The 13,349-nt window shown below is 46.6% G+C and overlaps 6 non-coding genes across 6 annotated transcripts; all 6 read left to right on the top strand.

The window, feature by feature from the left end:
* Nucleotides 1-821: 821 nt before the first annotated feature.
* LOC130327535 (U2 spliceosomal RNA) lies at nucleotides 822-1,012 on the top strand. The gene has a single exon (XR_008871903.1). It is a non-coding gene; the product is annotated as a U2 spliceosomal RNA (small nuclear RNA).
* A 2,085-nt stretch (nucleotides 1,013-3,097) lies between these two features.
* On the top strand, nucleotides 3,098-3,288 carry LOC130327534 (U2 spliceosomal RNA). Its single transcript, XR_008871902.1, has one exon. It is a non-coding gene; the product is annotated as a U2 spliceosomal RNA (small nuclear RNA).
* Nucleotides 3,289-5,375: 2,087 nt separating this feature from the next.
* LOC130327533 (U2 spliceosomal RNA) lies at nucleotides 5,376-5,566 on the top strand. The gene has a single exon (XR_008871901.1). It is a non-coding gene; the product is annotated as a U2 spliceosomal RNA (small nuclear RNA).
* Nucleotides 5,567-6,610: 1,044 nt separating this feature from the next.
* Nucleotides 6,611-6,801, top strand: LOC130327531 (U2 spliceosomal RNA). Its single transcript, XR_008871899.1, has one exon. It is a non-coding gene; the product is annotated as a U2 spliceosomal RNA (small nuclear RNA).
* Nucleotides 6,802-8,888: 2,087 nt separating this feature from the next.
* LOC130327530 (U2 spliceosomal RNA) lies at nucleotides 8,889-9,079 on the top strand. Its single transcript, XR_008871898.1, has one exon. It is a non-coding gene; the product is annotated as a U2 spliceosomal RNA (small nuclear RNA).
* A 2,083-nt stretch (nucleotides 9,080-11,162) lies between these two features.
* Nucleotides 11,163-11,353, top strand: LOC130327529 (U2 spliceosomal RNA). Its single transcript, XR_008871897.1, has one exon. It is a non-coding gene; the product is annotated as a U2 spliceosomal RNA (small nuclear RNA).
* The last annotated feature ends 1,996 nt before the right edge of the window (nucleotides 11,354-13,349 follow it).

Raw genomic sequence — 13,349 nt, 5'->3', positions numbered from 1 at the left:
CCGCTGCTGTGTCCAGGCCCAGGAGCCTTAGCACTGTGCTGTGATGTCACTCAATACCACTGACATCACTAGGTGTAAACAACATCTCTCCTTTGCTGTGTATGTGACTATGGAGCTGTTTGGTGATGTCGTCTATTATGGCCTTCATAGAAGCAACAGGAGATTGTTGCATCCATCTAGAACCCTCAGAACTACAGTGCTATGATGTCACTCACTTCCACAGGCCTTGCAGAGTGTAAACAACAACAACCCAGCTTTGTCGTGTATGTAACCATAGGGATTGTGATGTCACCTAGAACCTTCACAGCAGCGACAGCTTTATGAGGAGCATCAGCACTGCTCTGCCTGAGCAGAACCATCACCGCCATAGGTTGTCAAATAACCCGGATTTAACCCACACAGGTAAGTCCAATGGGGTGCAGGCATGTCCTCTATGCTTACAGCTTCCCGTGGGTGTTGGTTTGATACCGTTTGGGGACAGCCAAGGAGGCATCTGCAGGCAACAAAGGTAGGTGTGTGCTTGTGTGTGTGTTTCCTATGCAGATCCTAAGCCCAGTGTCACATGCAAGTAGGAGGAGTAAGAAGGGTTCCTGGCAAATCCGGGTTATGGATTGCATTTAAAAAGGCCCCGTGGGAGTGCAATGGGCCCCTGTCTTGCTGCTTAGCAATAATGGTATGGGTTTAGGTTCTGCTGTGTGTACTGGTGGTTGACTGCCCCCCAGCCCAGAGTGTGCATGGAAAATTGTCTGGCAGCCTCCCTGACAGCAAGCAGTGATAGTGCCCATGAAGGGGACCTTGTTGGGCCCGCCCCTTTCACGGTTATCGCTTCTCGGCCTTTTGGCTAAGATCAAGTGTAGTATCTGTTCTTATCAGTTTAATATCTGATACGTCCCCTATCTGGGGACCATATATTAAATGGATTTTTGAGAACGGGGGCCGATTTCGAAGCTTGCTTCCGTCGCCCTATGCATTGACCCGATATGGCAGTATCTTCGGGTACAGTGCACCACCCCCTTACAGGGTTAAAAAGAAAGATTCCTACTTTCATTGCTACCTGCTTGCTGGCTAGCCAGCTAGCCAGCCCTGTGGGCCTTGCTGCTGCTGCTGCTGCTGCTGCAGCCAAAAAACAAAAGGTGGTGCTGCTGCTGCTTCTGCTGCTTCTGCTTGTGTCTGGCCGCTGTTGGAGCGTCCAGGCACAGGACTTCTGCTGCTGCTGACTAAATGGCCTCCTTAATTGGATCATTTGAGTAGCCAGCACACCTGTGCAGGTAGGGCATGACATGATAGGCAGCTGCCTTGATAGCGGGTGGGTGCTGAATGTTCCTAATTGACAAAATAAGATTAATGCTTATGAAGAAATATAAAATCTCATCCCTTCCCCAATATCGCGCCACACCCCTACCCCTTAATTCCCTGGTTGAACTTGATGGACATATGTCTTTTTTCGACCGTACTAACTATGTAACTATGTAACATAACATGGGGGGGTCTCCTGGCTGTTCACACAGGTGTGTCATTGCTGTACATTGACCATGCATTGCTTCTGTGGTATTGCAAAGGCAAAGACAAATGCTTCCAGCCATCCATTGCACTAATGGATTGGTCATCAGCTGGCTGTCTATGTCCCGCATCAATATAGACCAAAGTACAGAGGGTTAGGCTATGCTATAGTGCACCTACCTGATGCATCAGAAGGTGCGAGGCCCTTGCTAAATTCTGTGCACAGACTTTGAGATCTATGCTTTAGACTGTATCTAAACCTGCTCCAACATGGACTGACATTCTGGCCTACTTTCAGCCGATGCGACTTGTCTGTCGCTGAACAGTCGCTTTTTATGTATTCAGCACCTATGTATAATGTTGTAAAAATGCTCTAGAAGCTAAAGTCGCAGAAATGTCACACATATTTGGCCTGCAACTTTCTGTGCGACAAATTCAGACAGGAAAAATCAGTATAAATCCTTAGAAAATTATCCCCCAGTGTCTCCATCTGCTGGCGGTATTGAATAAGCATTGCTGCACTGATGGGGTATGCATTAGACGAAAAAAAAGAAGAAAAAGAAGAATAATACGCCCAGAAAAGAGGCGAAAAGGAGAAAAACGTAAAAAAACGTGAAAAAAAAGTAAGAGGAAGAGAAGGGAAAAAAAGGTGGAAATGGGTTTAAAAGTGATTTCGGCGGAGAAATATATATATATATATATATATATATATATATATATATATACGCGCACACACACACATATATATAAACGTATTCTCCGTTGAGATATTGCAGCCGCTGCTGTGTCCAGGCCCAGGAGCCTTAGCACTGTGCTGTGATGTCACTCAATACCACTGACATCACTAGGTGTAAACAACATCTCTCCTTTGCTGTGTATGTGACTATGGAGCTGTTTGGTGATGTCGTCTATTATGGCCTTCATAGAAGCAACAGGAGATTGTTGCATCCATCTAGAACCCTCAGAACTACAGTGCTATGATGTCACTCACTTCCACAGGCCTTGCAGAGTGTAAACAACAACAACCCAGCTTTGTCGTGTATGTAACCATAGGGATTGTGATGTCACCTAGAACCTTCACAGCAGCGACAGCTTTATGAGGAGCATCAGCACTGCTCTGCCTGAGCAGAACCATCACCGCCATAGGTTGTCAAATAACCCGGATTTAACCCACACAGGTAAGTCCAATGGGGTGCAGGCATGTCCTCTATGCTTACAGCTTCCCGTGGGTGTTGGTTTGATACCGTTTGGGGACAGCCAAGGAGGCATCTGCAGGCAACAAAGGTAGGTGTGTGCTTGTGTGTGTGTTTCCTATGCAGATCCTAAGCCCAGTGTCACATGCAAGTAGGAGGAGTAAGAAGGGTTCCTGGCAAATCCGGGTTATGGATTGCATTTAAAAAGGCCCCGTGGGAGTGCAATGGGCCCCTGTCTTGCTGCTTAGCAATAATGGTATGGGTTTAGGTTCTGCTGTGTGTACTGGTGGTTGACTGCCCCCCAGCCCAGAGTGTGCATGGAAAATTGTCTGGCAGCCTCCCTGACAGCAAGCAGTGATAGTGCCCATGAAGGGGACCTTGTTGGGCCCGCCCCTTTCACGGTTATCGCTTCTCGGCCTTTTGGCTAAGATCAAGTGTAGTATCTGTTCTTATCAGTTTAATATCTGATACGTCCCCTATCTGGGGACCATATATTAAATGGATTTTTGAGAACGGGGGCCGATTTCGAAGCTTGCTTCCGTCGCCCTATGCATTGACCCGATATGGCAGTATCTTCGGGTACAGTGCACCACCCCCTTACAGGGTTAAAAAGAAAGATTCCTACTTTCATTGCTACCTGCTTGCTGGCTAGCCAGCTAGCCAGCCCTGTGGGCCTTGCTGCTGCTGCTGCTGCTGCTGCAGCCAAAAAACAAAAGGTGGTGCTGCTGCTGCTTCTGCTGCTTCTGCTTGTGTCTGGCCGCTGTTGGAGCGTCCAGGCACAGGACTTCTGCTGCTGCTGACTAAATGGCCTCCTTAATTGGATCATTTGAGTAGCCAGCACACCTGTGCAGGTAGGGCATGACATGATAGGCAGCTGCCTTGATAGCGGGTGGGTGCTGAATGTTCCTAATTGACAAAATAAGATTAATGCTTATGAAGAAATATAAAATCTCATCCCTTCCCCAATATCGCGCCACACCCCTACCCCTTAATTCCCTGGTTGAACTTGATGGACATATGTCTTTTTTCGACCGTACTAACTATGTAACTATGTAACATAACATGGGGGGGTCTCCTGGCTGTTCACACAGGTGTGTCATTGCTGTACATTGACCATGCATTGCTTCTGTGGTATTGCAAAGGCAAAGACAAATGCTTCCAGCCATCCATTGCACTAATGGATTGGTCATCAGCTGGCTGTCTATGTCCCGCATCAATATAGACCAAAGTACAGAGGGTTAGGCTATGCTATAGTGCACCTACCTGATGCATCAGAAGGTGCGAGGCCCTTGCTAAATTCTGTGCACAGACTTTGAGATCTATGCTTTAGACTGTATCTAAACCTGCTCCAACATGGACTGACATTCTGGCCTACTTTCAGCCGATGCGACTTGTCTGTCGCTGAACAGTCGCTTTTTATGTATTCAGCACCTATGTATAATGTTGTAAAAATGCTCTAGAAGCTAAAGTCGCAGAAATGTCACACATATTTGGCCTGCAACTTTCTGTGCGACAAATTCAGACAGGAAAAATCAGTATAAATCCTTAGAAAATTATCCCCCAGTGTCTCCATCTGCTGGCGGTATTGAATAAGCATTGCTGCACTGATGGGGTATGCATTAGACGAAAAAAAAGAAGAAAAAGAAGAATAATACGCCCAGAAAAGAGGCGAAAAGGAGAAAAACGTAAAAAAACGTGAAAAAAAAGTAAGAGGAAGAGAAGGGAAAAAAAGGTGGAAATGGGTTTAAAAGTGATTTCGGCGGAGAAATATATATATATATATATATATATATATATATATATATATATACGCGCACACACACACATATATATAAACGTATTCTCCGTTGAGATATTGCAGCCGCTGCTGTGTCCAGGCCCAGGAGCCTTAGCACTGTGCTGTGATGTCACTCAATACCACTGACATCACTAGGTGTAAACAACATCTCTCCTTTGCTGTGTATGTGACTATGGAGCTGTTTGGTGATGTCGTCTATTATGGCCTTCATAGAAGCAACAGGAGATTGTTGCATCCATCTAGAACCCTCAGAACTACAGTGCTATGATGTCACTCACTTCCACAGGCCTTGCAGAGTGTAAACAACAACAACCCAGCTTTGTCGTGTATGTAACCATAGGGATTGTGATGTCACCTAGAACCTTCACAGCAGCGACAGCTTTATGAGGAGCATCAGCACTGCTCTGCCTGAGCAGAACCATCACCGCCATAGGTTGTCAAATAACCCGGATTTAACCCACACAGGTAAGTCCAATGGGGTGCAGGCATGTCCTCTATGCTTACAGCTTCCCGTGGGTGTTGGTTTGATACCGTTTGGGGACAGCCAAGGAGGCATCTGCAGGCAACAAAGGTAGGTGTGTGCTTGTGTGTGTGTTTCCTATGCAGATCCTAAGCCCAGTGTCACATGCAAGTAGGAGGAGTAAGAAGGGTTCCTGGCAAATCCGGGTTATGGATTGCATTTAAAAAGGCCCCGTGGGAGTGCAATGGGCCCCTGTCTTGCTGCTTAGCAATAATGGTATGGGTTTAGGTTCTGCTGTGTGTACTGGTGGTTGACTGCCCCCCAGCCCAGAGTGTGCATGGAAAATTGTCTGGCAGCCTCCCTGACAGCAAGCAGTGATAGTGCCCATGAAGGGGACCTTGTTGGGCCCGCCCCTTTCACGGTTATCGCTTCTCGGCCTTTTGGCTAAGATCAAGTGTAGTATCTGTTCTTATCAGTTTAATATCTGATACGTCCCCTATCTGGGGACCATATATTAAATGGATTTTTGAGAACGGGGGCCGATTTCGAAGCTTGCTTCCGTCGCCCTATGCATTGACCCGATATGGCAGTATCTTCGGGTACAGTGCACCACCCCCTTACAGGGTTAAAAAGAAAGATTCCTACTTTCATTGCTACCTGCTTGCTGGCTAGCCAGCTAGCCAGCCCTGTGGGCCTTGCTGCTGCTGCTGCTGCTGCTGCAGCCAAAAAACAAAAGGTGGTGCTGCTGCTGCTTCTGCTGCTTCTGCTTGTGTCTGGCCGCTGTTGGAGCGTCCAGGCACAGGACTTCTGCTGCTGCTGACTAAATGGCCTCCTTAATTGGATCATTTGAGTAGCCAGCACACCTGTGCAGGTAGGGCATGACATGATAGGCAGCTGCCTTGATAGCGGGTGGGTGCTGAATGTTCCTAATTGACAAAATAAGATTAATGCTTATGAAGAAATATAAAATCTCATCCCTTCCCCAATATCGCGCCACACCCCTACCCCTTAATTCCCTGGTTGAACTTGATGGACATATGTCTTTTTTCGACCGTACTAACTATGTAACTATGTAACATAACATGGGGGGGTCTCCTGGCTGTTCACACAGGTGTGTCATTGCTGTACATTGACCATGCATTGCTTCTGTGGTATTGCAAAGGCAAAGACAAATGCTTCCAGCCATCCATTGCACTAATGGATTGGTCATCAGCTGGCTGTCTATGTCCCGCATCAATATAGACCAAAGTACAGAGGGTTAGGCTATGCTATAGTGCACCTACCTGATGCATCAGAAGGTGCGAGGCCCTTGCTAAATTCTGTGCACAGACTTTGAGATCTATGCTTTAGACTGTATCTAAACCTGCTCCAACATGGACTGACATTCTGGCCTACTTTCAGCCGATGCGACTTGTCTGTCGCTGAACAGTCGCAAATCCGGGTTATGGATTGCATTTAAAAAGGCCCCGTGGGAGTGCAATGGGCCCCTGTCTTGCTGCTTAGCAATAATGGTATGGGTTTAGGTTCTGCTGTGTGTACTGGTGGTTGACTGCCCCCCAGCCCAGAGTGTGCATGGAAAATTGTCTGGCAGCCTCCCTGACAGCAAGCAGTGATAGTGCCCATGAAGGGGACCTTGTTGGGCCCGCCCCTTTCACGGTTATCGCTTCTCGGCCTTTTGGCTAAGATCAAGTGTAGTATCTGTTCTTATCAGTTTAATATCTGATACGTCCCCTATCTGGGGACCATATATTAAATGGATTTTTGAGAACGGGGGCCGATTTCGAAGCTTGCTTCCGTCGCCCTATGCATTGACCCGATATGGCAGTATCTTCGGGTACAGTGCACCACCCCCTTACAGGGTTAAAAAGAAAGATTCCTACTTTCATTGCTACCTGCTTGCTGGCTAGCCAGCTAGCCAGCCCTGTGGGCCTTGCTGCTGCTGCTGCTGCTGCTGCAGCCAAAAAACAAAAGGTGGTGCTGCTGCTGCTTCTGCTGCTTCTGCTTGTGTCTGGCCGCTGTTGGAGCGTCCAGGCACAGGACTTCTGCTGCTGCTGACTAAATGGCCTCCTTAATTGGATCATTTGAGTAGCCAGCACACCTGTGCAGGTAGGGCATGACATGATAGGCAGCTGCCTTGATAGCGGGTGGGTGCTGAATGTTCCTAATTGACAAAATAAGATTAATGCTTATGAAGAAATATAAAATCTCATCCCTTCCCCAATATCGCGCCACACCCCTACCCCTTAATTCCCTGGTTGAACTTGATGGACATATGTCTTTTTTCGACCGTACTAACTATGTAACTATGTAACATAACATGGGGGGGTCTCCTGGCTGTTCACACAGGTGTGTCATTGCTGTACATTGACCATGCATTGCTTCTGTGGTATTGCAAAGGCAAAGACAAATGCTTCCAGCCATCCATTGCACTAATGGATTGGTCATCAGCTGGCTGTCTATGTCCCGCATCAATATAGACCAAAGTACAGAGGGTTAGGCTATGCTATAGTGCACCTACCTGATGCATCAGAAGGTGCGAGGCCCTTGCTAAATTCTGTGCACAGACTTTGAGATCTATGCTTTAGACTGTATCTAAACCTGCTCCAACATGGACTGACATTCTGGCCTACTTTCAGCCGATGCGACTTGTCTGTCGCTGAACAGTCGCTTTTTATGTATTCAGCACCTATGTATAATGTTGTAAAAATGCTCTAGAAGCTAAAGTCGCAGAAATGTCACACATATTTGGCCTGCAACTTTCTGTGCGACAAATTCAGACAGGAAAAATCAGTATAAATCCTTAGAAAATTATCCCCCAGTGTCTCCATCTGCTGGCGGTATTGAATAAGCATTGCTGCACTGATGGGGTATGCATTAGACGAAAAAAAAGAAGAAAAAGAAGAATAATACGCCCAGAAAAGAGGCGAAAAGGAGAAAAACGTAAAAAAACGTGAAAAAAAAGTAAGAGGAAGAGAAGGGAAAAAAAGGTGGAAATGGGTTTAAAAGTGATTTCGGCGGAGAAATATATATATATATATATATATATATATATATATATATATATACGCGCACACACACACATATATATAAACGTATTCTCCGTTGAGATATTGCAGCCGCTGCTGTGTCCAGGCCCAGGAGCCTTAGCACTGTGCTGTGATGTCACTCAATACCACTGACATCACTAGGTGTAAACAACATCTCTCCTTTGCTGTGTATGTGACTATGGAGCTGTTTGGTGATGTCGTCTATTATGGCCTTCATAGAAGCAACAGGAGATTGTTGCATCCATCTAGAACCCTCAGAACTACAGTGCTATGATGTCACTCACTTCCACAGGCCTTGCAGAGTGTAAACAACAACAACCCAGCTTTGTCGTGTATGTAACCATAGGGATTGTGATGTCACCTAGAACCTTCACAGCAGCGACAGCTTTATGAGGAGCATCAGCACTGCTCTGCCTGAGCAGAACCATCACCGCCATAGGTTGTCAAATAACCCGGATTTAACCCACACAGGTAAGTCCAATGGGGTGCAGGCATGTCCTCTATGCTTACAGCTTCCCGTGGGTGTTGGTTTGATACCGTTTGGGGACAGCCAAGGAGGCATCTGCAGGCAACAAAGGTAGGTGTGTGCTTGTGTGTGTGTTTCCTATGCAGATCCTAAGCCCAGTGTCACATGCAAGTAGGAGGAGTAAGAAGGGTTCCTGGCAAATCCGGGTTATGGATTGCATTTAAAAAGGCCCCGTGGGAGTGCAATGGGCCCCTGTCTTGCTGCTTAGCAATAATGGTATGGGTTTAGGTTCTGCTGTGTGTACTGGTGGTTGACTGCCCCCCAGCCCAGAGTGTGCATGGAAAATTGTCTGGCAGCCTCCCTGACAGCAAGCAGTGATAGTGCCCATGAAGGGGACCTTGTTGGGCCCGCCCCTTTCACGGTTATCGCTTCTCGGCCTTTTGGCTAAGATCAAGTGTAGTATCTGTTCTTATCAGTTTAATATCTGATACGTCCCCTATCTGGGGACCATATATTAAATGGATTTTTGAGAACGGGGGCCGATTTCGAAGCTTGCTTCCGTCGCCCTATGCATTGACCCGATATGGCAGTATCTTCGGGTACAGTGCACCACCCCCTTACAGGGTTAAAAAGAAAGATTCCTACTTTCATTGCTACCTGCTTGCTGGCTAGCCAGCTAGCCAGCCCTGTGGGCCTTGCTGCTGCTGCTGCTGCTGCTGCAGCCAAAAAACAAAAGGTGGTGCTGCTGCTGCTTCTGCTGCTTCTGCTTGTGTCTGGCCGCTGTTGGAGCGTCCAGGCACAGGACTTCTGCTGCTGCTGACTAAATGGCCTCCTTAATTGGATCATTTGAGTAGCCAGCACACCTGTGCAGGTAGGGCATGACATGATAGGCAGCTGCCTTGATAGCGGGTGGGTGCTGAATGTTCCTAATTGACAAAATAAGATTAATGCTTATGAAGAAATATAAAATCTCATCCCTTCCCCAATATCGCGCCACACCCCTACCCCTTAATTCCCTGGTTGAACTTGATGGACATATGTCTTTTTTCGACCGTACTAACTATGTAACTATGTAACATAACATGGGGGGGTCTCCTGGCTGTTCACACAGGTGTGTCATTGCTGTACATTGACCATGCATTGCTTCTGTGGTATTGCAAAGGCAAAGACAAATGCTTCCAGCCATCCATTGCACTAATGGATTGGTCATCAGCTGGCTGTCTATGTCCCGCATCAATATAGACCAAAGTACAGAGGGTTAGGCTATGCTATAGTGCACCTACCTGATGCATCAGAAGGTGCGAGGCCCTTGCTAAATTCTGTGCACAGACTTTGAGATCTATGCTTTAGACTGTATCTAAACCTGCTCCAACATGGACTGACATTCTGGCCTACTTTCAGCCGATGCGACTTGTCTGTCGCTGAACAGTCGCTTTTTATGTATTCAGCACCTATGTATAATGTTGTAAAAATGCTCTAGAAGCTAAAGTCGCAGAAATGTCACACATATTTGGCCTGCAACTTTCTGTGCGACAAATTCAGACAGGAAAAATCAGTATAAATCCTTAGAAAATTATCCCCCAGTGTCTCCATCTGCTGGCGGTATTGAATAAGCATTGCTGCACTGATGGGGTATGCATTAGACGAAAAAAAAGAAGAAAAAGAAGAATAATACGCCCAGAAAAGAGGCGAAAAGGAGAAAAACGTAAAAAAACGTGAAAAAAAAGTAAGAGGAAGAGAAGGGAAAAAAAGGTGGAAATGGGTTTAAAAGTGATTTCGGCGGAGAAATATATATATATATATATATATATATATATATATATATACGCGCACACACACACATATATATAAACGTATTCTCCGTTGAGATATTGCAGCCGCTGCTGTGTCCAGGCCCAGGAGCCTTAGCACTGTGCTGTGATGTCACTCAATACCACTGACATCACTAGGTGTAAACAACATCTCTCCTTTGCTGTGTATGTGACTATGGAGCTGTTTGGTGATGTCGTCTATTATGGCCTTCATAGAAGCAACAGGAGATTGTTGCATCCATCTAGAACCCTCAGAACTACAGTGCTATGATGTCACTCACTTCCACAGGCCTTGCAGAGTGTAAACAACAACAACCCAGCTTTGTCGTGTATGTAACCATAGGGATTGTGATGTCACCTAGAACCTTCACAGCAGCGACAGCTTTATGAGGAGCATCAGCACTGCTCTGCCTGAGCAGAACCATCACCGCCATAGGTTGTCAAATAACCCGGATTTAACCCACACAGGTAAGTCCAATGGGGTGCAGGCATGTCCTCTATGCTTACAGCTTCCCGTGGGTGTTGGTTTGATACCGTTTGGGGACAGCCAAGGAGGCATCTGCAGGCAACAAAGGTAGGTGTGTGCTTGTGTGTGTGTTTCCTATGCAGATCCTAAGCCCAGTGTCACATGCAAGTAGGAGGAGTAAGAAGGGTTCCTGGCAAATCCGGGTTATGGATTGCATTTAAAAAGGCCCCGTGGGAGTGCAATGGGCCCCTGTCTTGCTGCTTAGCAATAATGGTATGGGTTTAGGTTCTGCTGTGTGTACTGGTGGTTGACTGCCCCCCAGCCCAGAGTGTGCATGGAAAATTGTCTGGCAGCCTCCCTGACAGCAAGCAGTGATAGTGCCCATGAAGGGGACCTTGTTGGGCCCGCCCCTTTCACGGTTATCGCTTCTCGGCCTTTTGGCTAAGATCAAGTGTAGTATCTGTTCTTATCAGTTTAATATCTGATACGTCCCCTATCTGGGGACCATATATTAAATGGATTTTTGAGAACGGGGGCCGATTTCGAAGCTTGCTTCCGTCGCCCTATGCATTGACCCGATATGGCAGTATCTTCGGGTACAGTGCACCACCCCCTTACAGGGTTAAAAAGAAAGATTCCTACTTTCATTGCTACCTGCTTGCTGGCTAGCCAGCTAGCCAGCCCTGTGGGCCTTGCTGCTGCTGCTGCTGCTGCTGCAGCCAAAAAACAAAAGGTGGTGCTGCTGCTGCTTCTGCTGCTTCTGCTTGTGTCTGGCCGCTGTTGGAGCGTCCAGGCACAGGACTTCTGCTGCTGCTGACTAAATGGCCTCCTTAATTGGATCATTTGAGTAGCCAGCACACCTGTGCAGGTAGGGCATGACATGATAGGCAGCTGCCTTGATAGCGGGTGGGTGCTGAATGTTCCTAATTGACAAAATAAGATTAATGCTTATGAAGAAATATAAAATCTCATCCCTTCCCCAATATCGCGCCACACCCCTACCCCTTAATTCCCTGGTTGAACTTGATGGACATATGTCTTTTTTCGACCGTACTAACTATGTAACTATGTAACATAACATGGGGGGGTCTCCTGGCTGTTCACACAGGTGTGTCATTGCTGTACATTGACCATGCATTGCTTCTGTGGTATTGCAAAGGCAAAGACAAATGCTTCCAGCCATCCATTGCACTAATGGATTGGTCATCAGCTGGCTGTCTATGTCCCGCATCAATATAGACCAAAGTACAGAGGGTTAGGCTATGCTATAGTGCACCTACCTGATGCATCAGAAGGTGCGAGGCCCTTGCTAAATTCTGTGCACAGACTTTGAGATCTATGCTTTAGACTGTATCTAAACCTGCTCCAACATGGACTGACATTCTGGCCTACTTTCAGCCGATGCGACTTGTCTGTCGCTGAACAGTCGCTTTTTATGTATTCAGCACCTATGTATAATGTTGTAAAAATGCTCTAGAAGCTAAAGTCGCAGAAATGTCACACATATTTGGCCTGCAACTTTCTGTGCGACAAATTCAGACAGGAAAAATCAGTATAAATCCTTAGAAAATTATCCCCCAGTGTCTCCATCTGCTGGCGGTATTGAATAAGCATTGCTGCACTGATGGGGTATGCATTAGACGAAAAAAAAGAAGAAAAAGAAGAATAATACGCCCAGAAAAGAGGCGAAAAGGAGAAAAACGTAAAAAAACGTGAAAAAAAAGTAAGAGGAAGAGAAGGGAAAAAAAGGTGGAAATGGGTTTAAAAGTGATTTCGGCGGAGAAATATATATATATATATATATATATATATATATATATATATATATACGCGCACACACACACATATATATAAACGTATTCTCCGTTGAGATATTGCAGCCGCTGCTGTGTCCAGGCCCAGGAGCCTTAGCACTGTGCTGTGATGTCACTCAATACCACTGACATCACTAGGTGTAAACAACATCTCTCCTTTGCTGTGTATGTGACTATGGAGCTGTTTGGTGATGTCGTCTATTATGGCCTTCATAGAAGCAACAGGAGATTGTTGCATCCATCTAGAACCCTCAGAACTACAGTGCTATGATGTCACTCACTTCCACAGGCCTTGCAGAGTGTAAACAACAACAACCCAGCTTTGTCGTGTATGTAACCATAGGGATTGTGATGTCACCTAGAACCTTCACAGCAGCGACAGCTTTATGAGGAGCATCAGCACTGCTCTGCCTGAGCAGAACCATCACCGCCATAGGTTGTCAAATAACCCGGATTTAACCCACACAGGTAAGTCCAATGGGGTGCAGGCATGTCCTCTATGCTTACAGCTTCCCGTGGGTGTTGGTTTGATACCGTTTGGGGACAGCCAAGGAGGCATCTGCAGGCAACAAAGGTAGGTGTGTGCTTGTGTGTGTGTTTCCTATGCAGATCCTAAGCCCAGTGTCACATGCAAGTAGGAGGAGTAAGAAGGGTTCCTGGCAAATCCGGGTTATGGATTGCATTTAAAAAGGCCCCGTGGGAGTGCAATGGGCCCCTGTCTTGCTGCTTAGCAATAATGGTATGGGTTTAGGTTCTGCTGTGTGTACTGGTGGTTGACTGCCCCCCAGCCCAGA

The sequence above is a fragment of the Hyla sarda genome, unplaced genomic scaffold, assembly GCF_029499605.1.
Source record: "Hyla sarda isolate aHylSar1 unplaced genomic scaffold, aHylSar1.hap1 scaffold_300, whole genome shotgun sequence".
Lineage (NCBI taxonomy): Eukaryota > Metazoa > Chordata > Amphibia > Anura > Hylidae > Hyla > Hyla sarda.
The sequence above is the reverse complement of the archived record's forward strand: the minus strand, read 5'-3'. Positions and strand labels throughout refer to the sequence as shown.